Raw genomic sequence first — 27,273 nt, 5'->3', positions numbered from 1 at the left:
GTGAAGCAGGAAAACTGTGTGACTATTCTAGGGAAATTTCAACATAAATAGGCAACACACAATAGCAGTATAAGTGAGGTTATTTATAGATGGATATTGTGCTATGCAGGTAGGCTGTGATGAGATAGTAATAGAACAAATTCTCAGCTCAACATATTTGATAAAATTGTTCATACTCTCTATTTTCAATGGAAAACTTTCCACTCCCTCTTTGGAGTATATATTTACTGTATTTTCTTTTGTATTAGCATGTACTGGTCCACATCTTTGGTTCCTTTTAAATGCACAAAAATAAATACTTTTATTAGATTAGAGAGCTTTTTTTCATGCATAGAGTGCCTTCTGTTTCTAAACTTGGGGCTTTTGGGGTTTTTTTGTTCGTTTTTTTTCTGGAGGACGGAGATTTCCAAACAGAAACTTATGGGGGGAGGAAGAAGTCTTTCAGGTCTCAGCATTGATATAGCCCTGCCTTCTATTTTTTAAGGATTCACTCATAGAGTTGCTCCTCTGATAACCTTTATTTTTTCTGATTGCAGCACCTCTAAATATGAACATTGAAAACATGAGTAAAAGGTGCCCAACTTACAAAAGCTGGCTTAAAAACATGACAATTCTTGAATTTTGGAGGGTATTTTTAATATTTGTTTTGGACCTAAAACCTCTGAGGTTTATATTCTTTTACAGCCATAATGAGCAGAAACATTACTTTGTTTTCATAAATAAAAAATGACACTTCCAGCTAATTATAAAGATACACAGATGCAGAAAACTTGTAGGTGAAATGCAGGTTTTGGGGAAAGGAAATTTAAAAAGAGGTGTGTATTATGATGACTGGATCATTTCTGAGAGCTGCAAAGCAGGGGAAGGGGAGAGGCAAGGAGGGGTGATGGGGGAGAAATGAAATAAGAAGAGAAAAAGATATAATAGGGCATTGAAGACTAATGAATAGAATTGTACAAAATGTATGGTTTCATATTCTGAGTTGTTGATTTGTGCCAGTGATGACAGAGTTATTGATGGCACCTCCAGATTTTTGGCACTATTGGCAGTGAGGGTGTTTTCATAAATTTTTATCCTATTTTGCTAGATATTCTTCTTGTTATTCAAGAAAGCAAGTCCAGCCATTTGAAAATGTAAGCTGGATGAAGGACCCACTTGGGTGTTCTTGTGAATCTCTGTGAGAAGCAGCTGTACTCAGCTACTCAGGGGTATTTTAATACCATACAGGCAAGATGGCACATTAGTTCTAGCAGTGTTAGATGATCCTTGCTAAGGAAAGTTCCATATGACAAAAATGAAAGCATGAACTTTTTTTAACAACATGACACAATTCTTCAAGTTGTAGAAATAGTTCTGTTCTGTGGTTTTGGGTTTTATTTTTTATTTTTTCCCTTACTGTTTGTTTAGTCCTAGATTATTTTTATGCTAAGAAACCACAGAAGACTACGTAGAATCTGTTGCATTCATGGTGTCTGGGCTAAAAGCATTCATCTAAAAATATCAGAAGATTATGGGTTACAGTAGGCAAGTTTCAGAGCTGCCTAAAGTTAAATAAACAATTTGCATTTCTTTACTAAAATAACATAACAAACCAGACCATATCAACCTCCTTCAACTTACAGCCAATTAAAACCAAACTTTATATATATATGGAACAGTTTGGGTTATAACTCTCAGAGCATATATTTTGTACAGTGCTGGAGTTTGGTTGTATTTAATTCCATGTAATTTTTAGAGCTAAACATAGAGCTTTTAGAAGAGCTTGGTTTGAAAGTACTGGAGAATGACGTTCATCAGGTGGGCACAACACCAGCTGCACAGACAACATCTGTGGAAGGACCATGGTCAGACTAAGACTGAAAGTTTGCCATCAGACTCTCTTGCTGAGGCTGACAATAAGGCACCTACATTACCAGTGCTAATGACTTTTATGTGTGAAGACATTTTACTGTGGATGTTCACTCATTTTTTTTAAAAAGCCAAAAACAATTCTCCAAAAAAAAAAAAAAAAGAGAAAAAAAAAAGAAAAGGGCTTCTCTGTGATTTTAACTAGAACAAATACAAAATTAACATGGAACCTGCTTCTGGAGTTTTGGAATTTTGTTCCCAGTCTCCTCATCCTCACTCCCATAGTCTGCATTTTTCTTGGACTTCTTAAAAAAGTTGACTGCAGAGTCCTCAATGGTAAACCCAGCGTGATTTCCACATGGCAACAAAGTTAAAGGAGCTGTCCTCCACAGACAGGGAATGGGGTGAACTTCCATGATAATTGAACCTAATGCACATGAATCACCTCAAGATTTCTACAGCAGTAGCAGCACTACCTACTTTGGCTTTTCCCCACACTGACCTTTGCAGAGCCTTCTTCTGCTCCGTGCAGACAGAAGTCACCTGATGAAACTTCTAAAATTATACTCAGGTTTCCTTCATAATGTAATACTTAAAGGCCTGTCTTTATAGCAAGAGCTCACAGAGATTATGCACTAGTTAAGTAATGCTCATTCAGGCACATTCAGCTCACACATGCAAGAAGAAAAATATAAGCACACTGGTTTTGCTGTGGATGTGGAAAAGGAGAATGAGATTCACTGTTAATGAAAATCTTTCTTAAAAGATGTCTGGCATCATAGTAACTGGACATACAAAAGGAGGGTGGTTGCTCTACATGCTTTCTCTGACTGCATGTGCCTCTCTCATACCATTGTTTCTCCCATTTATTGAAAAATGACAGCTACATTGACTATTTAAAATACTTCCTCAAAGACCATCTTTGCAAAAGTCAAGAGTAAACTCATTATTTAAATCTCTTGGATGTGGTGAGAATATCATATGGAAACTAGAAACCAAAATGCTTATGGGTTGACTAATGAAAGGATGAAATGAAATTTTTAAATCCCTAAGTCCATGAGAAGTATAATCTGATCTGGAGCTTTCAGTTTATTTACAATGACACTTTCCCAGAATTTTTGCCAGTTTCTGTGATAAAGGCTGAAGAATGGTTTTTGTATCTCTCTTCCTTTCCAAAAGGGCTTCATTCTAGCAACTCTCTTGCCAGTTTCACTCATTGCCTCCTTATTAGAAAGAGAAATAGAAACTTCTAAATTGCTTATACAGCCATAACCCTCTATAATTATGATCTAGGTCTCTTTTTCTTTTTAATTATTTCTCACCTGATCAGTTTATTTGAATTAATTTCAACTCCTGAATACTGTCCTCCTAGGAAATGAAACCTATTCTCTTGGTATTCATTTCAGCCTAATGCTCCAAATTTAGTGTTAGTCACTTTGCTGCAGGGATTAGATGTTCTATTACACCTCCATGGCATTTTTTAACTCTTTTTCTTAGACCATCACCTCAGCCCAGTTTTAGTGCAGTGAGTACTGGACTTCCTGTTTATACTCTGGATGCATCACATTAATTTGGTGGCTACTTCCCAAATAACACATAAATAAGTTAACATTTCACAAATATTGCCAAAACTAGAATGCCTTTACAGAAAACAATAGAAGCAAAGTTAAAAGTAGGATTTTGGAACTTGTTTAAAACCACACACACAAACACACACTCATATATCCCTTGTTGACATATGTGTGTATGTGCTAAAAAATGAGTAATTTCAGTGTTTTTAATTTATATGCCTTGTCTGATGTCACATGCCTCATAATTTTGCTGCGTTATACTTCATGACTTGTCTTATGTTTGTGAAGATGCCACATTGTGGGAGGTGCAAAAAAGTAACTGAGTTAAATGGGGTCCAAAAAAAAGGGTGGATCAACAACAAACAAAAATAAGCCAGCCAGCCAACTGAACGAAAAATCTACTTTATTCCATCTTTGTTTACTTTCCCACTGCCTCCTTTCAAACCACAGGCTGTGCTCCTGTTCAGAGAATGTCTCCAAAAGCTACGAATTCTCAAAGCATCAACGTAATTTGAAATGGACCTGTACGTAGGCTGCTCCAGGATAATCACACAGCCCTTCTGCAAGGCTAATTACCAGAACACAGTGGTGCACAGTATGGGTTTCTTATCCTTGGTTCTAAAAGTGCAAGGTTTATCTGTCAACAGCTATCGACTTCTCATTGCTATTACCGGCTTGCAAGCTTGTGCATAATGTGCAGGAATTGATGTTTGACTCAAAACCCTGAGACAGACACTCAGCTGGGACTGAAAGACCACCCCACACAGCCACATGATGCATCCAGCAGGATGAGCCCTACATGGAAGGCACACAAATGTTCACCTCTGGCACACCTGGCCAGCTGCCCCCCTGCACGGTGGGATGAGCACAGCTCCAGCATGTGCTCTTTACTGTCTGCTTTCAAGCTCGAGCTTTCACATGACTGCAATTCATTGCCTGATGTTGAGGCCATATCCTTGGGCACCTAATACATATTTGTCATCAGGCTTTTTAATAGGTAAAGGAAAAGATGAAACATCAGTCCCTAAAACAACCATTTCTTTCAAACATGCCCAAACTGGGCTCTTCTGTGTTGGTGGCTGGCTTGCATTTGCAAAAGCCTGGGATGCCCTGCCTCTTTTTATGAGCAAAGCACACAGCACTAAGTAGCAATGGTTCAGGCTCATTGAGAGCTTTCAGTATAGATGGAAGATTTCTAACTTCCGTTTGTCAAAAAGCATCAATGTGTGCAACATAATGGGTAGATAATGAGGAGAACCTAGTAGGAGCAGAAAGCTTGTATAACCCCTTCATTTGGCATTCCTGCTGCAGTTACAGGCTGACTATCTCCAGTTCTGATATTGACAATTTAAGAAGGATAATGCAAATGATGCAAAAAATTTAGAGAAGAGCCATGAGAATTCTTAAAGGATTACAAAATGTCCTGCATCAGTGAAGAACTAAAAGCTTGGTCTATTTATCTTACAGTGGAAAAGGTTAAGAACAATTAAACCCCTCTCTGTGAGTAACAACATGAGGAGTAAAAGGCCATCTGGATTAGTAAACATGAGTGTAACTGGAAAAAAGGGGCAGATGGACTGGTCTAGATGGGAAATAAAGCTGTCTTTATGCAACAATGGAACACATTTTCAAGGGCTGTGGTGAATTCTCCGTGGCTGGTAGGTTTTGAAGAAGGAGCTAAAGAGAAGTGTTTTGGTGGGAAGACAAGCTGGAATCTCTGTGACAGTTCATGATGTTGTAATCTAAAGATTGCTTTATTTACTTTAAAGAATCAACTAGACCTTTGTATGACTTTGTTTAGGTGCCTTCTGTGAGTCAGGTCCTGGTAACTCACAGGTTTCCTGCCTTTAGATGGTGTTGCAACATGGAAAGGGAGCATTGCTGTAGACTTGTCTGAAGATTTTTCATGCTATCTATTTAGGTCAATAGATCAATAAAGGCAACACACCTGGGATATTGATCATAAGGTTCCATTTTTATCAAAGTGTTTCCCAATGGCTGTATGTATGCACACAGCATCAGCATGTATAAGTCTATCTCATTAATTAAATAAAATTCTGAATTTCAAGAAGTGCATCTGCAAGCATCTGTATTTTGGTATATACTTTACAGATAAGACAACATAATTAACAGTATCTTCTCTGAACAAAGGCTAAAATTTCAATGCAAAAGGACAGCAGACTTCTGGAGTAGAAGAGCACCTCTGTTTTTGTGTTTCAGTTTGCACTTTTCATACAGAAGAAATTCAGTAATTTTTCCACGGTTATGTAGGATTGCTATACTAACATTGCTGAGGTTTTTGTTATGTGATCCCTTCCTAGAAGTGCTTAATGACTGATAAAATTACTTTTTATAGCTTTTAGTTCCATGATTATTACATCAAGCCATTGCGGATAGAAGGTTCTCAAAGTGAGTTTGTAGTCCAATTCAGGAATGCTGTATCTGATATATCTTTGAATCAAAGTGTACTAGCTGTATTTTGGTTAGTGCTATTAATCCACTTTCTAAGGACAGTGGACATCTGAAGATTCAAGAAGAGTTTCTTGCAGTCAGAAATGTCTACAAGAGAAAGAAGTATCTCAGCATAAGACATGTAACTGAGGTGGGCAAAGGTTTTTCACTCAGACCCTTCTTTCTCCAGAAGTGTGAGGATTCAGCAGAGTCCCCTGCAAATGATTTAATGAGCTCACAAGTAGAACAACCAAAGCATTACCTCAGAGTAGCTTCTGAATGCCATTGCTGTCATCATTTTGACACCAAGACACTGAACATTTGAAGTCTCTTCCTTACCTAAAGCTATTTGAATTTTGTACATGCACTGCTGTAATAGTCTTCTTAATAAAAAGAAAACTCTTGATAAAAGGCATTAAAGCCATAAAGAAAGCAGCAGCAGTGAGCACTGGCTTCATTCAGTCACAGGGAACAGCTGGTAGCAGGCTTTTACTGAGAGCTGCCAAGAAAAGGTTGATTGCCATATCCAACAGTGAGGATACAGCAGGCAGAGACCAACAGGGCAGGGGGATTTCCAACAGGACGGGGCTGAAGCTCAGCTGCATAGCAATGATCCAAACACAAAAAGCAGCTCAAATCTGAGTGTTTCAGTTTAAGTTAAAAGGCAGATTAGAGCCCTGCTGGAGCCCAGTTTGAACTTCCAAAAAGTTGAAAGGCATTTCAGTGTGGTGTTCATTTTATTTTCAATAAAGATGTAGTTATTAATCCTCTCTATTACCTTAAAAATGTGTCTACTTCCACTCAAAAGGATATGGTGGAGGATCATGTTACCCCTTGCGGCTAGGTGATACAAAAGAATCTACTGGACACCTGCAGGTATTAGAAAGTTCTTACTTACTGGAAAGTGAGCTGTAATTAACTCTTTTATGCTAGACAGTAACTATTTAGATTGTGGAGAGGTTGTTTAAACAGTTTAAAGCTTTTCTCCTCAGTATACATTAGAATGTCGATACCACTTTCAACGAGTATCTGTTTTTCTGTATTCAGTGTTCCCTCGTATTTCACAAAACAAAAATGTTTTACACACTTGGATGTGCAGATTTGATCCACCTAAATTTCTGAAAATCACACAAGCTTCCTCTTGAGTGCAAGACTGATTATATTTTATCATGACAAGTCAGATCCAGCTCTTTCCCTGGCCAGCCGGAAATCATTCTCAAGAAAAAAAGCGAGTGAGACATGGTTCTTCTGGTCCAGCTGCCAGAATATCTGGTAGAGTAGGTGCTTGGCAATCAATCAGGTAGCAGAGTTCTTGTAAAAGAACCTTTTCAGAGGCAATGTAAAGAAATTTTATACTACCCCAACCTTGTCTTGAGAACGCAGAACATAACAGAACCCTAGCAGAACAGAACAAGTCAAATTCTTTAAAAAGGACAAATACCTCAGTACAAAATTACCTATTGGTCTTTACTTGCTCTTTTGTTGACCAAATTTTCCACAGATGCTTCTGTCCATCTGTACACATATCTCAGTAAAAATGACCTTTGAAACAGGCTCAGCTCAGGTATGTGTGTCCATGAATCATGTCAGAGACACACCAGGGCCATGATGCCCTTATCACTGGGGCCATGTCAGGAAGCACTGTACACTCACACTGCTTGGATTGCCTCACAAGCTTAATGGAACTTTGTCCAAGCTTCAAGCACATGTAAAAACCACATGCAATTGTGTCACCATGTCAGTCCACACAAGCCCTTCTTTTTATGCAGAACTAATCCCACACACTATATATTCATGCTCAATTGCACAGATCACAACAACTATGCATAGTAAGTTGTATATACAGTCCTGTGCAGGAATTTCATAAAACTGCAGCATGTACTGCCATCTGTTAAGATTTACCCATGGTTTCTACTGGCAGTGAGCCTTTATTTTCAGAAATATAACTTTCTAGGCAGTAATCAGTATCTAAGGTCAGGACTGAGTAAACTTGAACTCACTGAACATAAAATTCTTTTGCTAAAGAAAAATGTACCTTAATCAGGTGCTGAAAAAAAGGAAGAAAGGCTTTCAAAGTAACCAAAGTAGGTTACTTTGATTTAAAGAATAAATCGTTCCATTTATATGAGGAGATAAATGTCAAATTTTCATTTCTCTAGTAGTCTTGTCTCTGCATACAAATCAGTAGCAACTGAAATTACTAAAACTTTCATGTCCAAAATTCAACACTCTTTTCATCATTAAACAGGACTTCTCAGATCTGGTCCAATTCTGAACCAGACAACAATGCAAAAAACAAAACTCTTGCTTACCATCACAAGGAGTTTTAATTCTTGGAGAAAAAAAATCCAACAGGCAAGCCCTACAAAAAAATCTAACAGGCATATTATATATTAAAAAGAAGATATACATAAAGAATTTAATGAGGAAGACCATTCTCTTTCATTTTAAAAATGTGGTATAAATACATTATATTTAACATACACATATAGTCCACATTCTGGGAAGCAAGATAGAGTAAGCAACCAAAAACTCCCCAAGCAAGCCTAGTCAACAGAACATATTATAAAAAACTTTGGCTTCTTAATAAGGCCCTTGTTTTTATCATTATTTCAATAATAAGCTTTCTTCTGGTATTCATTTTCATGTCTCCTCTTTGAAGCTATCCTCTGTTTTTCTACTGAATTTAAAGCAGTATTTTCTTTAGCAAAGGATTTGTGATAAGACATAGGTGAAATATGTGTTTACTCAAAAGAGGAAAAACTAATACTTTAGCTTTTTGTTAGAACAACAGAATCCATTAAGTTATTTTAAGAGAACCACTTTTGACCCAGTAAAAGTCAAAATTAGAATACGATGAAAAGAAATCCTAATTTTAATGTGATAGGTTAATTTCAAATGCTACCAATAAAATTTTCAGAGGAAGGTTAATTGGATCATTGCTTATGATCCTCAGAGAGGTTGTATCTGGAACAACAGATTTGGCTACAGAGATGGATCTTACAAGAAAGACAGATTCCTCTAATCTAGTTGCAGTGGGGTAAACCAGAAGAAAACACAGGCAAGTATTTCATGATCTCTGCCAGAGTCATGTTTTGTGAAGGACCAAAGGGCTTTATAAATTATACTCTTGCTTCCTGTCAAAACTGTGTAGGACTCAGTGACTATGAGAATTTTTAGAAGAATTAAACCTAAAAATCCTGAATTCATTTCAGGGCCAGGGGGACACTTTCTGTTTATCACAGTACACTAAGAGTGTCTGGGAGTACTTATGAAAAGTGAGGCTTAAACTCCACCCCAAGAAGAAGGAAAGGTTGGAAGGACAGCCAAAAGCATCTGAAAAAAATCATTGCATAGCATGGTCTGCAGAGTTGTGTGTGATGGAATGGAGCGAGTATTTATTGCCAAGAATCTTCAATGAATATCTCTCCTAGAACTGTTCTTTGACCACAAGGGAGCACAAATCAGATAAGGATAGGCTTCTGACACTGAGTCAGAAAACATTTATGGAGGCTGAACTGATTAAAGAAGATTTTGCATGGGAAATGCCAGGTAACGAGAGCAGCGGATGTGGTCATATATGTTCTCATATAAATATCATAATGAAAACATTATCAGAGACTCTGACGTGAAGGAGGGGTGAATTACTCAGGGTTTGGATGAGATGGCCAGGCTGAGATGGATGATTACCCTGAAAGTATCTGGTAGATCTCCCAGGTTGCATACATACATTGAGATGCTGGATGAATATAATTAAAAATTTCAAGTATATTTTCAAAAGTTGACTGCCTCTCTTTTGCTGTTGAACTTTCTTAGTACTTTTCTGCTATTTGTGTACTGTTAAAGATTTTCTCACAAAGATGAAAGGGAGAATGAACAGTCAGCCCACACTCTACATCATCTGTCCCTGTTGTCTCTGTGCTATTATGTTTTATTATATTTGTCTGCCCACTCCTACAAAGTTCTACCTAGGTCTCTTAAATAAAACAGGATGGGGAAAAAGGTGCAAAGGGGATGACAGGAATGACCCAGAGTTGTCTTTCTGTTTTGTTTTTTTCTGGTGGCTAGTAAGCCAGGGTAAGAATTGAGTCTGCTGAAAAGTTGTCCCAATGGAATACTTCTTGTCTCTGAAAGAATTTGCTCTTTCATCACAGAAGACATGAGGCTAAGTAAGAGAGGATGGGAGCCATCAAACTGAATTCTAGTTCTAGATAATAGTAGCTCGATGCAGAGTGTCTAAAAGAAAATATTATATCTATTTTTTGTGTATATATGTATGTACATATATATAGCAATGTTCTTCTTGCTATCTTTGCCTTAGCTCTACCTGAAGAAACATATGAAAAACGTAAATCACAAAGATCCTTTTCCTATGGAATATGCAAGCAAAAGTATGCAAAAGAAAGCAGAAGCTCTGACTCCCCACCAGCACATTGCCTGGAGTTTTGTCACTGCCAATGAATGTGGCTGCTTCCACATCCCACAGCAACCACCCCATAGCACCACCACTACAGAACACACCAACACTGCTGTACCCTCCCCACTACTCAGCCTCCCCTAAGGGATGCCCACACATTGCCCAAACATTGCTCAAGTCCTGCACAGGACACACAGGACTGGTTTGGAAGCTCATCTTCACAAATAAAACAAACAAAAAAAAATTAGAGCGATTCACAAGCACTGTGTCTGTACGGCGTGCTAGCAGTGAAAGTTCTGACTGACCCACAAACCAATCTAATCAGTAAATAGCTGCTGGGAGTTCTTTCCACAGAAAAGCACTGCTATCTTTTTCATGAACATAAACAGTGCAATATTCCAGCCCATCATTTCTTATTTAAATCATTTACCTATTCCCAGCACATAGCAAATAATTTTTTTCCATTTTCTATTAATGAATTTCACAGCAGATTGGAGAATCAGGGCAGCAATATCTGATGCATGAACCTTGTATACCTTCCAAAATGGCTGATCAAACTTGATCCATAACACTTTTAAACAGCAGAAGGTATCAGCAAACTGTACATTAATTGTTTAGAGTATGTACAGATGTTAACAACACCTGGAATTATGTGTTCTGACTTGTGAGATCATTTCTGATGAACAAACATTGAATACAGCTGTGATATATCCTCCCTCTAAACCAACTCATAAGAAAAGTATGGGCATCTGTTTGAATAAATCTCACTTTCATCCTGACCTTTTTTTCTATTACTAGAGAAGTTAAGCTTGTTAGTTTTTCATTTGTCACTCAAACATGAACTCAGTTTATTAGAGACAGAAGTAAATTTGGTGTTACAGAGATTATGTTTAGCTTTGCAATTCTTGTATTAATTCATTCTTAAAACTAATCACATGGTGACATAGTTTGATTTTCTGAAGAAGCTTGATCTCCTATTAGCATATACAGTTGCTTCATTTGTTGCCTGAAGGTAAACTGTTGCCTTGGTAGCAAAAAACAAAGTACAGATGCCCTCTAGTCCAGAACTGAAACACTTAGAACTGCATCCTGTGTACTTCAGTTTTGCTGTTAAATGTTAATACATAGAGTCCAAATCAGAGAATAACACTCAGGTATTTGATTCTAGTATCTCCACCTCAAGAAGATGCAAACTGCTAGCATGCTAACATGAAAAATGGAATATATGAAATAGACATAAAAGATGAGACCAAACACAAACATGAAATAAAAGCCCAACTTACATCCGAGTGCAATTTCTGAGTATTTGTAGCTCAAAGAAGATGAAAACACACAGCTTCTGTACCTGCAGTGAAGGATGGTGTCTTTTGGTGACCTCTTCTGTGAACACCAACTTGTGCTGTACCTCGTGCCTGGATGGTGAGGTCCAAGCCCACTCTTCATGGTCTTGATTAATGTACAGTAGTCAGAGACAGTATTACATTTATGTTACATAATATGTGTCATGTATTGACACTAGCCCAGGATGTTTCACTGTGCAATGTCACCGAAGAGCCCAACTCTCTGTAGGAGAGGCAGGATTTCCTAGTGCATGGCTGTATAAATAGCACTGAAGGTATTACTGAACTGCAAAGAACAAAAGCACATACACAGATTATCACAGCCATCCTGTTTGTACTACTTGTGCTTCAGCTATTTTGTTCCTTTTATTTTTATTGAATTTCAGTGAATTAAATAGGTGTCTTTCTGTATGTTTAGAGGAGTGTATTCATTTATGTTCAGCTCACCTTTCCATCTTTGAGCAAATACACAGTGACCCAAATATACACATTTACACAAGATTTTATAGAGATCACAGTATGATACACAATCCTGAAAGCATTCATTCAATGCTTAAGAAAGCTTTTCATTTAATCTACTTCGGGGGCAGGGGGAAAGAGACACCATGTGCCTCTCCATGGACTGAATTAAATTGCTTTTCATTGACTCAGGTTACTCTGGGCACTGCTCATTCTAACGCAGCCTTATTAAATTCAGGGAAGGCTGCTACAGTGAAGGCTGGGGTAAATGAAACAGTGTTCAAACGCTACACTTCAGATAGGTATTTCAGATGCTGTCTTTGAAGAATGACATGTAACAGAAACAATGTTTAACTTGCTCTAGGAATGCATCTTAAAGCAGTCTTCTGCTGTCTAATTACAGTAAGTCAAGTACATTTAAGCTACAAAGTTCATTAACATTTCAAGCATACACTACAGCATGACTACTGCATATTTCCTGACGTTCCTACAAAACCTAGTGCTCTTGGGAAACCAGTGGCTCACAGGGTTGTTAATGCATGAGAGAACCTTCGCCTCTTGATCACTGCTCTGAATTCTGTTTAATCTGGAAGCAGCAAATAACTGTCAGTGGCTGATGGTGTTTATGAATTAATTTGATAACTACTCTTAGTTCAGATGGAAGCAGGAAAACATCCCAATTAAAAAAAAAAAAATCTTTGCCTACCTTCCTTGCCCCTCACTCATGAAATCATCTCTGATGTGTCTGAATCAGCATGGCACAGCAAACTGCAGACTCCTACAGGAGACTGGACAGACAGAATGCCCGTGGCCATAGAGCTTCACCACAGCTTGTGAGGTGATGAAGTGACTGTGGCACTCACTGGGTACACAAAAGGTGCAGTACAGAACTACTGACTGCAGGTCAGATCACACACTCTCCCTTCTTCCCCAGGACACTACTGAGTGTTGGGAAGGAAAATTCTCCTTTATGAATGAGTAACACCAAGTTACAGGATTTGCTTTAAGGGCTGTGTAGGGTGTTTCTGGAAGACATGAAGGCATTTTCGCCTCACTACCTAATTTGCTTGTGATAAAGCTTTCCTCTAAAACATGGGGTTTGGAAGATCTGGTTATAAAATCCTTTTTTTTACAATTTGGCAGATACACAGTGCAGACAGGGCCAACAGTGGTCCGTTTCCTTGGAATATGGGACTTTTAAATGTATTAGGGAAGAAACATCCTGGAAGGACTCTTACCTGACAGGCCAATACAAAGTCTCTTTCTGTTTCTCATTCTCCTTCCCCTCTTTCTTTGTCATGCTGGACCTGTGTTAATTTAACAAAAAAGTTGTATGAATTACATAGCAAGAATAGGCTGAATCAGACAAGGTAATACCAAATGGTTCCCACTATCTTCCTAATGCAGATTGTGCTACTATTCACGCTTCAGCATGGTTAAAGCACTTTCTTGTGTTGAGTGAATACATTCTTGTGACATCCAAGACAATGAGCATTATTTTATTAAACAGAGGTATCTCCAGGTAAAAAGATTGAACTTTGACTGGAAATAAATAGGCTTCTCCATCTATTGGTACCTACCTCTTTCGTTCTGAAGACAGAGACTATTTTGGGGTGCATCTGATATGTGGATATGAACCATGGTGTTGTGAGGCATCCTGTGATCATCCAGACGAGAGGCAAGCTCAGCACAGAGCAGGATTTCTACCCATTACATATGCCAAGATTCCCACTTAGTAGAATGAGGTTTTCTCGCTCTGGGAAAGCGGCGAGACCTCGGAAAACCTCACCAAACGAGGTCCCCGCTGGAGACTCCCACGCTGTGGTGGCGGAGTGGAGCCTGGAAGCGCGGCACCCGAGCCCCGGGCTAACTCCCCGAAGGAAGGATAGCAGGAGCCTTGGCGATTAGAAGAGATGCAGTCTCTCAGTTCTCGGAATCCAGGGTTTATTGGTAGGAACGGCGGGGCGGAGAAGGCAGATGGAACTGGGATGGGATAAGGAGGCTGGAAGCAGCTGGATTCAGAGCGCAGAGACCCCAAGTGTCCCCGTTCCAGGGGTTAAGAGGGACCGCAGGATGGGAGGGGTTTACACAGGAGAACCAATAGGAGAACGAGGGATACAGAACTGGCAGAGAAACTGGGGAATAGAGGTACAAGGGGGGCAGGTACAGAACTTTAAAAACCAATAATAAAACCGCGGGTAAAGGAACATTCTAGCTATTAACTCAATATGGGATTAAGGGGAGGAGAGCTCCAGAGTCCAATACTTCTGTTCCCAGATCCATATTCACGAGGCTAGCTGCAAGGTATGTCGGGGGGGACAATTTTCTGTCACCCTGACCTGAAGGTTTCTTCACACCCAGGGGGTTTGTCGGTTAGTTCAGTCTTCAGGCTCATCTGAGTTGACCTCACTGCTACAGTAGAAATCAAAGCACCAAGGAGTGGAAAACTTAAAGAATGTTGAATCTTACCCAACATGCAGCTGGCATGTAGCTAAGTGGAATACACCAACTACATATATATATCTCTAGTCTCCAAAAATGAACAGCATGTAACTTTTTGTGTCTTTTTCTGTTAACCTGGTAGAGTTTTAAGTACTGTGGAGGAAATTTTGTCTCCACTGGAGACTATGATGAACCTTCCATTGACTTTAGCAAGAATAGCACATTAATTTGGTAACAGCATAGTTTAGCTTTTCACTCTTCTAAAAGTTCTTCCTGGTTTGTCTCTGATCTACAAGGAGGCCACAGTTAACACCACCCACAGCTCTGCAGTCCCCAGATCAAAATATTTTGCTTCTGTTTTCTGACATTATCTTACTATAGTTAAGTCTAGCAGCTGCCTGCTCAGAGAGACAGAATAAGTGTGATGGAATGTAAAACACTGCTAAGACTTACATGACAACTTTGGTGATATTTACTGGTTCTCACCTTTTCTTAATTAACGGATTAGTAGAGAGAATCATTCCTCACCTAATTTTCCTGCCCCTTCATTTGCCATATTCATCTAGTTACAAAAATCAGCTCATTAAGTAACTGTGGCCCAGCATCAAGACTGATTCCACAGGGATCTGAGACTAATACTAATGACTATTTTTAATTAATTTTATATGGGATGGAAATTGTTGAGAAGAAAGTCAAGATGCTCCAAGCTGGGAAGGGATGGCAAATTATTTCATGATAAGATTAAAGTGTATAACAGTGAATGAATGAGAGAACCAGACACAATCAGTGGGGCAAAATATGGGTAGTAGCTGACATCCCAATAGGAGACAGAGTATTCCACCTTTCTTGGCAGCTCCTATTCCTCAGGTAAAGTTTGTAAGAAACCAGGAAAAAGTCAGGTGTGTTAGGGAGGCTTCCTGGTCATTATCTGCTGTCTAAAAATGGTTCTGAGTTAGACATATGCTATTGTTATGCCTGTACCAGTGGACCAAGTGTCTAAACAGGGAATGAATTTCAGCACATTGCTGTTTGTATTGCTGAATTGTTATCATGCTGTCTGGTGTGAATTTGGTCCACAAGAATTAGTTGTCCCCCAGACAATGACACAGCATGGCTCAACACTAGGACAAGATCCATTTTCTGTAAGTAGCAAGGACAGATTACTCCAGGAGAAGACCTTAGTCATATAAGCTCTGGCATGATCTGCCAGAGTACAGGCCATGGCTTTATAATGCTTATTAGCATAAAGTGATGCAGTCCAGATGTTTGCATTGTGACATGCTTTTGGAGGCAAACTGCATATGCAACAAATCTATCCACATCCCCTCTTTGTAAAATAAAGTTATTGGTGTGTCTTGGAGGGAGGAACAGGTATTGTACCGAAATATTGACAAAATACTTCCGAGCATACAGACAACAGCTTCACTAAATGTGTCATAAGAGCTGCAGAAACCAGCTCTGGAGAAGCACATTAGTGCATGAAGCAGGGTGGATGTTTCCTCAGCCAGGAGACATTATCCCAAACATAGATGTCTTTTCATATTTAATGATTCTGGACACATATTTGTAGCTTCAACAATAATGATAGAGCTGTTTCTAAAATCTCAGTCAAAAAGACCGTATCGCTAAGGTGTGCCATTCCCTGTCATGACTGGGCATATGTGAAGCACCACAGTGAAAAATGTGGGCAATCCCTGGTTTAACTGTAAAATGGCCAGAGTCTGGCACCCACTGTGTTATTCCCAGCTGAGGAACAGGCCTCCTGCCTTCCTGCCTCATCTCCAGAAAGCCAGAATGTTGACCTTGCTGTCCAAGTTCTTGATCTTCAGGTCTTTCCTAAGGCTGTGTTGTTTTGTCTGGTGTCTGAAGGATGAGAGAAGCAGTTCATGTTGAGTTTACTAGTTTCTAGTTGTGAGACATGCATTATTTTGATGACAGCTACTTTTGTAAGACATAGGATTTCTAAACCTTGCAGTGGGCAATGGTTTTATGTTTCTTTTTACGCTAGTATATGTTTAAAAGGTTTATTTTTCCTGTCAAATTTAGCTATCCTTTCAAAAGCGCAAACACTTCTTGATAGGACAGCAGACATTCTTGTAAGAAACTCCAAATCGTTTCCTTCGCCCACTCCCCATTTTAGATCATCTTTCACATGGGAACAGCTCCCTCCTCCTCACTCACCTCCTCCTCCAAAAAAAATTCTGACATCTGTTCCTTTACCTCTCTTGCAGCCACTATTCCCTCATCATTTGCCTTTTATTTTATGGGATCCACTTGTGCACTTCCATTCTATGCTCTTTGGGGTATAAGCTGTTATATGTGTTGCACTTCTAACCCTTTGAAAAGCATCTTAAATATTACAGACATTTACAGCACAATATAAATGATAATGTAGTTAGACTGGAAAGGCAATTCCCTAGTTAACACCTCCCACATGTAGTGATTAAGTACTAGGCTCAAAAGCATACAGCAAACCCAGTGCAGATACATTTCTAGAAAGAGACTGCAAAATCCTAACTCCAGATGGTCTGCAGTTGGTGAATAATTACATGGATTGTTTGGTGCTTCACTAATCAATCATGACAGCAACAAGGAGAAAAAGCTTGTCTGGGTAAAGGAAAATGTCCTTTGGAAAAATTGCAAGTTATCATTTTGTGCATTTGATCTGCTCATCAAACATTGTCCTTTTTTCCCTATTCTGGTATTATGCTGTTTTAATTTTTCAATAATAAATCCAGAAAAAAACAGTTGTTGGGGCTTTTTTCCCTATAAAAGACACAACAGGGGAGTCTGAACAGCATCAACATGACTGCAGAGCTGCATTGTATTTCAAAGATGGAAAAAATGATAAATGGGAGAGGGAGGGGCAGAGAATTAATATCCTGCATTACATTCTGGAGACCATGAAAGCTGCTCCACCTATTTCTGTCATTTCATCTTGAAACCTGCCTTTTAGGATGCAGAAAATGAGGATTGGAAGGAAGAATTTCCATCTCCAAATTTCTTTCTCACAGCATGAAAACAGTTTAATTTAAAAATAAATAAAAGTAGTTATCTAAATCAGACCATAAGCAATGAACATCAGCCCTAAGATCAGCTCAGTTGGTCAAAGCAGGGTGCTAATAATGCCAAGGTGATGTGCTCTTCCCCATATGGGCCATTCACTCAAGAGCTGGATTCAATGATCCTTGTGCATCCCTTCCAAGTATTCTGTGTAAAAATTCAGTGATTCTGGGAATTTGAGATCAGCCTCAACTGAAACACAGGGAATAAAGTCCAACACTGCCTTATCTACATGCGGCCCAGTTTAATTTGATCTATCTGTGCATAAAAAGAAGAGAAACAGTACAATTAAATGCATAAAAGATAGAAAGGGTGGGTGAAGATACTACAGGAGTCAGAAGTAGTATAGGTGATTTGGGGGTTTTACTCGGTGGGGAGGGTGTGCAGGAAAAAAAGTACTACAAGAACCAGTTTATCCTGTTGAATCTGTGAGTTCAGATATCTTTGTGGTTTCTTGAACTTACGTATTGTATTTAAGCCTCTAGGAAATGAAATGCATGCCAGCAGACACAAAAAATGTAATGAGTATGATAAATTGTGACTTGCTCAAAGTTTGGACTTAAGAGCAGCAGAGTGCAGATGTGATGTATTTCAATCTGTCTAGATTTTCCATCAAAAGTAAAACTAGGGTTTTTTTTTAAACTAGTTGTTTGGGTTGTTCGGAGTTTTTTGAAATTACTGTAGGTATGACTCAGAAAAATACAAGTGGGCAATACAGAAAGCCTGTGAAAGCAGTGAGGTAAAAAGTACAAAATAACTGGATTGCAGAGATCTAAATGCACAGATTTATTCATGTTAACTACTGTTTGCCTCTCAGTACTACTCCATTAGAGTCATGTAGTACATAACTAATGTGATCTTCTTAGGGAGTACGGTTGCCAAAAGGTGGATACTGCAAACTGATGACATTAATACTTCCTTCTAGTACCAGTTTAAGTAATTTGAAGTGAGATCTATATAAATTATGTGCAGACACTGCTTGTGGCGGTGCTTGCTGATGTTTTAGAAGATAGACCTGGAACACAGGCTAAGTTATCAAAGTATTGATCCATGTACAATGAGAAGAAAATTAGGAGAAGAATGAGCTTTATGTGCTTTCTTTCCTTCATCTTCTTTCCATTATCTGCTTCCTGTCCTTTCTTTTCATTTAAGTCTTTCTTGGACATAAAATTTAGCTTTTTTTGGAAGAGACCTTCAAGATCATTTGTCCAACCATCAACCCAGCACCACCATAATCACCCATAACCCATATCCCCAAGTGCCACATCCACACCTCTCTTAATATTTCCAAAGATAGTGACTCCACTATCTCCCTGGGAAACTTATTCTAATGGCTAAGCACTCTTCCAGTGAAAAAAAATTTCTAGTATCTAACCTGAACCTCCTCTGGCACTATACGGCTATCTCCTCTTATCCTTCCACTTGAGACACAGCAGAAGACACTGACCACACCTGGCTACAACCTCCTTTCAGGCTGTGTACAAAGCAATGAGGTCCCCACAAGATTCTTTTTCTCCAAGCTAAACAATCCCAGCTCCCTCAGCCGCTCCTGTTTTCACCTGTTGAACCTTTACTAAATGTTCGTAAGATTTCTCATGCTTTTCTCTGTGAGAAGACACAGCTGAATTGGAATTCTGCCTCCACTTCCTTTTGAATACCTTTGTGGTTGGATGTAAAGGTTTCCAGATAACTGAACCTTATCTATTTCTTCTGCAGTTGATCACTAGGTAACGTTTGCTTGCATCCTCTCTTAGGTCAGTATAGAGATATTTCATTCCCTCCCACATTTAGGTCCTTAATGTGGTTTCCACTCATGGGTTTCACTAACTCAAGCATTTGCTGCCAAATATCTAGGACTGCAGCTTGCCTTGTTATCTCATCAGCACATCTGACTTGTTTCCTGGGGTGGGATGGGGGGTTGGCAGGGAGTGGGACAAGCCACTCCTTTTTAGTTTGCAAATTCTTTCAGAGCTTCCCTCAAAGAAAATTCTCTATATACTTTGAAAAGTCTGGGCAGCATATGTTACTGTTCACATGCTGTCTCCTGAAATGGTTGCTTGCTGTTGTTCACAGATGTTCAGAGCACAATCCTGACTTACCAGGATGCATTTATTGGTAGCTTGCACTTGGCAGTTTTATTCTATAGCCCATTTGGGTTAACTGACTTCTCCTTCATGCCAATACCACCAACCTCCTTTGGACAGACATCACATAGATTTTTCTGTGTCTGGACAAGAAGCAATGGGCTGCTGAATATCCATATTTTTGACATTCTAAAAGCCAAAAACTGATCTTCTGACTCAGGGTGTTCTTCGCTTGTTAAATATTCATCCTTCAGTATCACTTGGCTCTTACTCATGGTGCCATAGCTGTCTATACAAATATCTTGGACATTCAGGTTAGATGTTAAATAAAGAAGGAATGAACATGAAGGCAAGAAAGTTCAACCAGATGCCCCTTTCATTCAGTAAACCAAGATGAGTAATCATTTCCCGTGACTTCTTCTGAAGAGCCAAACTTCCACAGTTAGGCCCCAGTCGCAAGGGTGATAGCTTTGCTTCATTTCTAATGAATGTCTCTTCAAGCTGTTGATAGAATTCATCAGCTGCATCTTTGTCATCTGCTGTCGTAGGAGTGTTAATCTATATGATCGACATATTGACTGGATTTGCTAGAAAAAGAACTGTAATGATTTTGCTGCTGGTTGGATTACATCCAAGCATATACTTTGATTTCCTCTTGGATGTGACAAACACAGTGCAAGTTTCTTCTAATTTTTCTGAGCTTAAGCAGCAGCCCAAGTAGCTGTTCATCATGCTAGAATGGCACCTTTTATTCCACTGCAGCGCTGACTCTATATTTATCTACTTCAGATTTTTCCAATTCTTTTGTCACAATAATGTGCTTTTTCCACCCCACGCATTTCATGTTATTATATTAAGACGTGGTAGGCAGAATAATCTTCAGGCATTAACTTCCTAGAGTTTTAGTACAGCCAGAAACACTCTGTATGACCAAATACTCTATATGAACCTTTTCTGAGCTGTAGTGTCTTGCATTCCATCATGGGAGAATGATAAGAGAACAGATCTGCTGGCCATTGCTCTGCCATGCTCTTTTTCTAATTCAGCAACATCTGCAGTTGTCATCTACCTAATCATGCATGTCTCCTGAAGTTTTTCAATATACCTCTACCTTGATCAGCATTTGAAGTTTGACTGCTCTGCTCATCCTGCAAGTAATGAATTCCTCATCTGACAGGTGTCAAGTGTCTTGGTGAATATTTAATCCACAAAAAAGAGTGATGAAAGTGGAAGTACAAAAGGGATAAAAACTTGTTTGGTAACTGATGGAGTAGGCCACAAGTTGGAGAAAATACAGAACATTTGAAAACCAAAGGAGAGTTTGAATATTGAACAAGTTGATTTGAAGGAATACACATGGCAAATGTTCCTTATCTGTAAGGAGTTGGGTGAGCACTGTGAAACCTCTGGTTGAAACATACTTGGACAACCTTCTTTTGCATCTCATACCATTTCATATTCATATTTGATCTAGAAACATGGCAAGTGTCAAATTATTTTAAGTCAGGACCCTACTAAAACTGAAGGTATGACTCAAGTTCATTTTTAAACTGATTCTTTGCTTGTTAGAGCATGTTTTTCTTTTGAAGGTACTCCTTTGCTACACAGAACAAAATGAGTGCTCAAGAAAAAAGGAAAAACCTCAGAACAATTTCCTATTTTTTCTTGACTGTTGACATACTATTTTAAACATACTTTTCTGAACTGAAATAAATTTTACTTCTAGGGACAAACCTGCCACACATATTTACTAAATGATTCTGCTTTTCTGGTGTGCAAGTCAATGCAGAATTTGGGATATTTCTGTGTTCTTTTCATAATTTCACGTTATATTCCTCAGTGATTTTCCTAGCTTCATCTTCAGGTTTTTTCTCATGTTCGTTTTTAAATTAATTTTTTCTTCCTTCAGTTACCTGTGGATATGACCTTTCAGAAAAAACAGAGTGGTGTCAATACTTCCAGTCCAGTCTGCCACTTCTTCCATTAATCTCTCCTCATAAGAAAAAGAGACAAATGAGTAGCAGGGTCAAAGGTTGACATTCATTGATCGTTATGAGATGTTGTTTGGACATACTGTCTGCTTTTTTGTCTGTTTACCTGAACCCATTAGAATTTGTCTCTTAAGGATCTGTTGACTCTAAGCTGTGATACTTTAGGACAGTGTATATATATCACCAGAAAAAAAGTTCCTGTGACTGAGTCCACCCATTGATCTCTTTCTCACACATCAGGTTCTGCAGCTGCATCGAGGCTCTCCATATGACCACAGAAACCTTTAAATTATGACAAAATGATTGCAAAGTGAATTTGAACCTGGAGCTGGCAATCAAAGTAGTATTTGTTTAGTCTGCTCTCCTCAGGTTCTTCATGTACTTCTCTTCAGAATAATCCCGCAGTGCAGGAAGTCACATTGCTTTAAATACACTCTTTTGCTTGGAATGGCTGCACATGAGATTTGAAAATAAAAAAACTACTTCACCTAAACTAATCTCAGGAGAATTTCATAGATTTTTGTAGCCACATGTTTAAACTGCCTAGAATGATATCCTGGTACTCTGGAAAAATGTTTTCAATATGTACAACATAAATCCACAACCTTTACTGCATTTATGAAATACATACAAGAGGTACTTTTCTCCAAATTTTTGCATTATAGACACTAAATTCTATCTTTTATAGATAGATACCCACCCACAGTTACAACAAATCATTATAATTCTAACTACCAGCAATAAAAATATGACAGTGTTGTATTCAATTTCAGATGCACTTCATTCTTCTCAGGGTCTACAGACTTGTAATTGCAATATCATAATAATCAATATGAAGTAAACAGAAATGCAAAAATATTAATGAGGGTCAGTGAAAAACCTGAAGAAACCCCTTGGCTGGATCTTATCTCAGGCAAGTTTGAATATAGCTGCAGCATTGTCAAATCTTGCACAACTCATTTTTATAGCCATGTTATGATGTGCTTTGTTATTGTTGAATTGTGGGTTTGGGTTTTTTTAATTACTCTTCAGAATATGGAGAAGAGTCAGCTAGCAAAAGGAAGCCATGTAACCATTTTACTTAAAAGGTTTCTTAAAGTTGGTCTGATGACAATTCATGTTCTCATTGTTTAGGGAGCCTACATAAAAGATACAGTCATCAAATCTATGCTGCAATCATGAAGTATGATGCTGACCTACATAACCCCGTGGCTGCTATTTCATTTCATAACTGGCTGTGATCCATACTTGTATGAAGTATTAGGGCTGCTGTATCTGCAGAAGCAGAGATGACAACTTTCTCTTTGTGCATTGCTATTGCAGCTTACCACTGGTATATGGAAAGTAAGGAGAGATCTTTGTCTCTACCCATGCAGAGGTACTACTTTGATTTGCCCTTAATGAAGTCATGTTGGCTGTCACCAATTGTCTCTTTATTTTCCATGTGTCTTAGCACAGATTCCAAAAGGATTTGCTCCCTGATCCTGCCAGGCACCAAGGTGAGATTACTGGTCTGCAATTCCCCAGGTCTTTCTTTTTTCCCTTATTCAAATGGGGGTTATATTTCCCGTTTCCCAGTTGGTGGGAACTTCACCAAACTGACACAGTTTCTCAAGTATGAATGATAGTGGCTTAGTATTTCATCAGGTCCCTTGGACTTGTGTACCTTCAGGTTTCCATGATTATCTCAGCCTTATCTTTAGGAAAGTTTTTAGGAAGGTATTTTTTCTCCTGATGTCTAGCTTAAACCTCCCTTATTACAACTCATGCCTGTTACTTTTGTCTTATCCATCATGGACTCCAAAATATTGCCCTTTTGCAGCAAGTCACTAAGCTTTTGAAGAATGTCAGTGATTCCCCACTCTTCTCACCTCAAGCCTGAGCATTATCTAAGCAGTTCAGGTGTGTAAACCCATGCTTCAGAAATTGCACAGCTGGGTGGCACACCGCTTATATCCCTTTGCCAAAGGGAGTGCTCGGCCCTACAAAGCAATTGTTAATATCTGCCATTGTACTTCTAGGAACAGGATTGTTGCAACTGCCAACTTCCACCAACAGTCATTTCAGTAGTCTTTTCATTAACAGATTCAGCTAGTACAGAATGTTTTTGTCTTCAAGAGTCAGCCAACTCAGCTGTTTACCTCTGATATGCAACAGGGACAAATGGCCAGGTGCCAAAACCACTATATAAATGTGAGATTATGTTTTTAACATTTACCTAAGCAAAAAAGTTCCAGAAAAAAATATCCTGATACAACTAAGAAGCAGTTTGTGGAAGCCCTTCAGGAAATCTACATGTGATGGTATTTTAAGAACATAAGGGCTTGTGGGGATAGCAAGTTCAGAACAAGGCTTCCCTGTATTCAAGTGGGATAGAGAATAAGAAAACTGCAACATGCTAACTGCTTTCTAAATACTGACAAAAACCATTCATTCTAATGGATTTTCCAGGGAACAATTCTGACGTTCTTACACAGAATTTACATTCACTCAGTCTCCAAATGTCAGCGAGATCTCCACAAAAGAAAAAAGAATATTGGTGGACAATTAATAGGAAAGTATGGTCCAATACAAAACAGTAACTATAGGCACTGCTAACCAGAGAATTGCCCGATAAACCAGGAGGCTGCCTGATAACTCAGCAGAGTTGAGTTCCTCTGTGCTTTGTACGAGTAAGAATCCTTCTCCTCTCAGTTTTTAGGGACAACTGATCTTTGAAGAAGAGAATTCTGAATAATAGGAAATGTACTCAAGTTGAAGTGAAGGAGGAGCACAAGAGGGAAATGATTCATTGCCATAACTGAAGTAGAAGAATAACCCATTCATATGCAAGGTCATCTGTTGTTCTGTGTCATTGTGCTAATGAATCACCGTTTGTTTATACACTGGGAGTAGTACCTTACCAGTACAGAGAGGAAACAGAGACTATTTGTAACAGGGATTATACCACTAATTTTAGTGAAAACTTCTAATTTCAAAACACCTGACAGAAGAAAGGGCTGTATTCATAAGTAAACCTGCAGAGACCTTCCCACTTCTTTGGACTGTGTGCAATTTAAACATATTTGTCTTAGTGCCAGACCTGTGGCCAGCTGATCTGAAGCAGAATTTGACAGTGCAGACACTGATATATTATGAACTGCCAAAAGTACAAACTAGGGAGCATTATGTTTGTGCTTCTTCTACAGCTAGAGTGTTCATTAGTGGTTTAGAGGAGAAGAGAAATGGAAAGGCTGTGACAGGGAATAACTTTACTGGCAATATAACTAATTCACACTTTCATTTTCCCTCTAAATGTCTTAAGAAATGTTACCTCAACTATAAGCCCTTTATCCCAATAACTCTTAATTTGTGTATTAAGGAAGTTTATGTTCACATGTTGTCAAAGAATCTGAACAGAGAGAGTCTCTTAGCTTAGATTCCCAAGATGTAATCTGCTGATTTGATTAGGCAAGTTGGTCTCTGAAGAAGTCTGTTTTCTGAGTTAGTCAATGGATGAGAAAATGAGGAGTATGTGCCTGTATTTTTCACAATTGTTCTGAAACCTGCAAGGGGGTCACTTACATGCTTCATGCAGCACAATCACAGGGTCTCCCACTGTATTTCACTTCCTGATGTGCAGAAGTAATGCAAAATTCAACAATACATTCCTTCAGACCTCTACTGATTTTCAGAGAAAAAATGCAAACACCCAGGAAACAACCTCTGTACAGGTGATCACACCCTTGTGAAAACCAAACAACACAGGTAGCACTGAAGTGCTTCAGCTTTCAATGCCAGGTCTACAAGCAGTGGACAAATAACTAGTGTAGAAGGCACAGAGGAGAGACAGGAATGAGACAGATCCTTCACTTACTATTCTGGAGAGCCACATACCCCTAGAAAGAGGCTGGCACTATCCATCCATCTGCACCTGACTGCTCCACAGATCTACAGACCTGGTAGTTTTTACAAGGAATCAGGCTTATGTTACTGCATGGCCTTGCTTTATGAACTGTAAGGTCTAGATTTGCTTCATCATTCCTTCCTCTAAATCTGTCAGAAACACGAAGGGACAAAACTCCCGAGGGCCTGGTGATCATGTCAAACACCCAGTTTTAGGAAAAATCATGGAGGAAACTGTACCAAATTAAAGACACAAAAGAGCCAGTGAACAAGAAATAAAAATGGCACGCAGGATTGATACCCAAGTAAATGTATCTATACATCCATAAAACTTCTTGCTCTGAATTGAAAAAAAAAGAAAGAGTATGGTTATGGGAACAGTAGGAATAGAGATCATGAGCTAGCTATAACACATGAAAAATATTTTAATGTTAAGTTCAGGGGAGAAACCAAGAAGAATTTTTAACAGTTCCACAGTAGGCAAATAGTTAAATTATGACTATTTATTTTCTTTGCAGAAAGTCCAAGGGACTATTCAAAACCTCAACTATTTAGTCTTCTGCTTCTTTTCAGTATCTACTTATAGTCAAAAAAATAAACCCTAATTTATATCTTGAATACTAACAGATATTGCTAACTCTTGCAGCTGCAGTTGAACCTTGACATTTCAGATTTGCTAGCCACTAGAGTGTATACATTGCACACACTAAAGCAGTTCAGTAAGTAAGTCCAAGGTAATGAATAAAGGTGAAGAAGAATGAGAAGAATATGGGGACTGTCTTTCCCTTTACTCTCTGAACTCACCCATAAGCTGGTGGAGAAGACTGGACTTCTTTTGGGGCAGAACACTTCCATAATCTTCCTATCAGGTCAATGAGAAAATTTAAAAATTAAGTTTATACTAAAAAAATTGGCAGGGACAGAGTATGTTTTCAAGCCTGGCTCTTTCTCACCTCTACAGGTGATTAACTAAAATTATCCCAGGCACAGATTTACCCTGTAGTAAGCTGTGCTCTTCTAAGCATTTCCAGGGATGTCTAAGGTGTTAACACAGCCCCAGAGATGCTTCCAGAAACAATTTAGGCAGAATGCCAAATATAGGTCAGGTCTACACAGGGCATACACACCTGTATGCACCTTAGAGTTCTCTTCAGACTACCAGAACTAGCATATAGCAAAGCATGTAGAAAGATCAGGGCATCATCACAAACAAAAAATGGCTATCCCATCATATACTGGGCCACAGACACATCAGTATTACCTACAAATGTGTTAATTTCTCTTGGTCATGCTTGCAGAACACCAAGGGTGCACATAATATCCCCTTCTGGTAACAGTGTTCCACTTTTCCTTGGTAAGTGTGATGTAAGGTAGATATTGGGGCAGTTATTGGGACATGTATACAAGTTTTATAAAGGACTTAGAGTTCACTGAGCAAATTCTACCATTAAGTGTCTTAGAGTAATGCACATCTAAAAGTCACCAAACTGTGAGATAATGGTGTTTAGTAGGCCAGTGAAGCATAAATACACACACTGTTAAAATTAGTTTCTTTAAATGGGACAAGTAAATATGCAGCTCTTATAAAGAACTCATCCACTGATTTGGAGAAAAAGATCTGTTCAAATGTAACTTGATGAAAGGGATTATCTTGAATTTCAGTGCATTACAGTGTAATTCTATTAAAGAGCTGAATTCTACCTTTTTTCCCCTAGTAGGGAT

The 27,273-nt window shown here is 38.8% G+C and overlaps 1 long non-coding RNA gene across 2 annotated transcripts in view; it reads right to left on the bottom strand.

Moving 5' to 3' along the window:
* The window catches only part of LOC146437886 (uncharacterized), a 51,745-nt gene extending 25,270 nt beyond the window's left edge, over nt 1–26,475 (bottom strand). Inside the window, exons 1-3 of one of the 2 annotated variants that reach the window (XR_014851580.1) lie at nt 26,356–26,475; nt 13,325–13,393; nt 11,571–11,913 (exon numbers count right to left, since the gene is read on the bottom strand). This is a non-coding gene — a long non-coding RNA (uncharacterized LOC146437886). The remainder of the gene's footprint in view (nt 1–11,570; nt 11,914–13,324; nt 13,394–26,355) is intronic. The other variant, XR_014851579.1, reaches the window with a different exon arrangement.
* Nucleotides 26,476–27,273: the final 798 nt, after the last annotated feature.

Source organism: Lichenostomus cassidix, chromosome 4 (genome assembly GCF_008360975.1).
Source record: "Lichenostomus cassidix isolate B80296 chromosome 4, HeHo_3.0, whole genome shotgun sequence".
Classification (NCBI taxonomy): Eukaryota; Metazoa; Chordata; class Aves; order Passeriformes; family Meliphagidae; genus Lichenostomus; species Lichenostomus cassidix.
The sequence above is the reverse complement of the archived record's forward strand: the minus strand, read 5'-3'. Positions and strand labels throughout refer to the sequence as shown.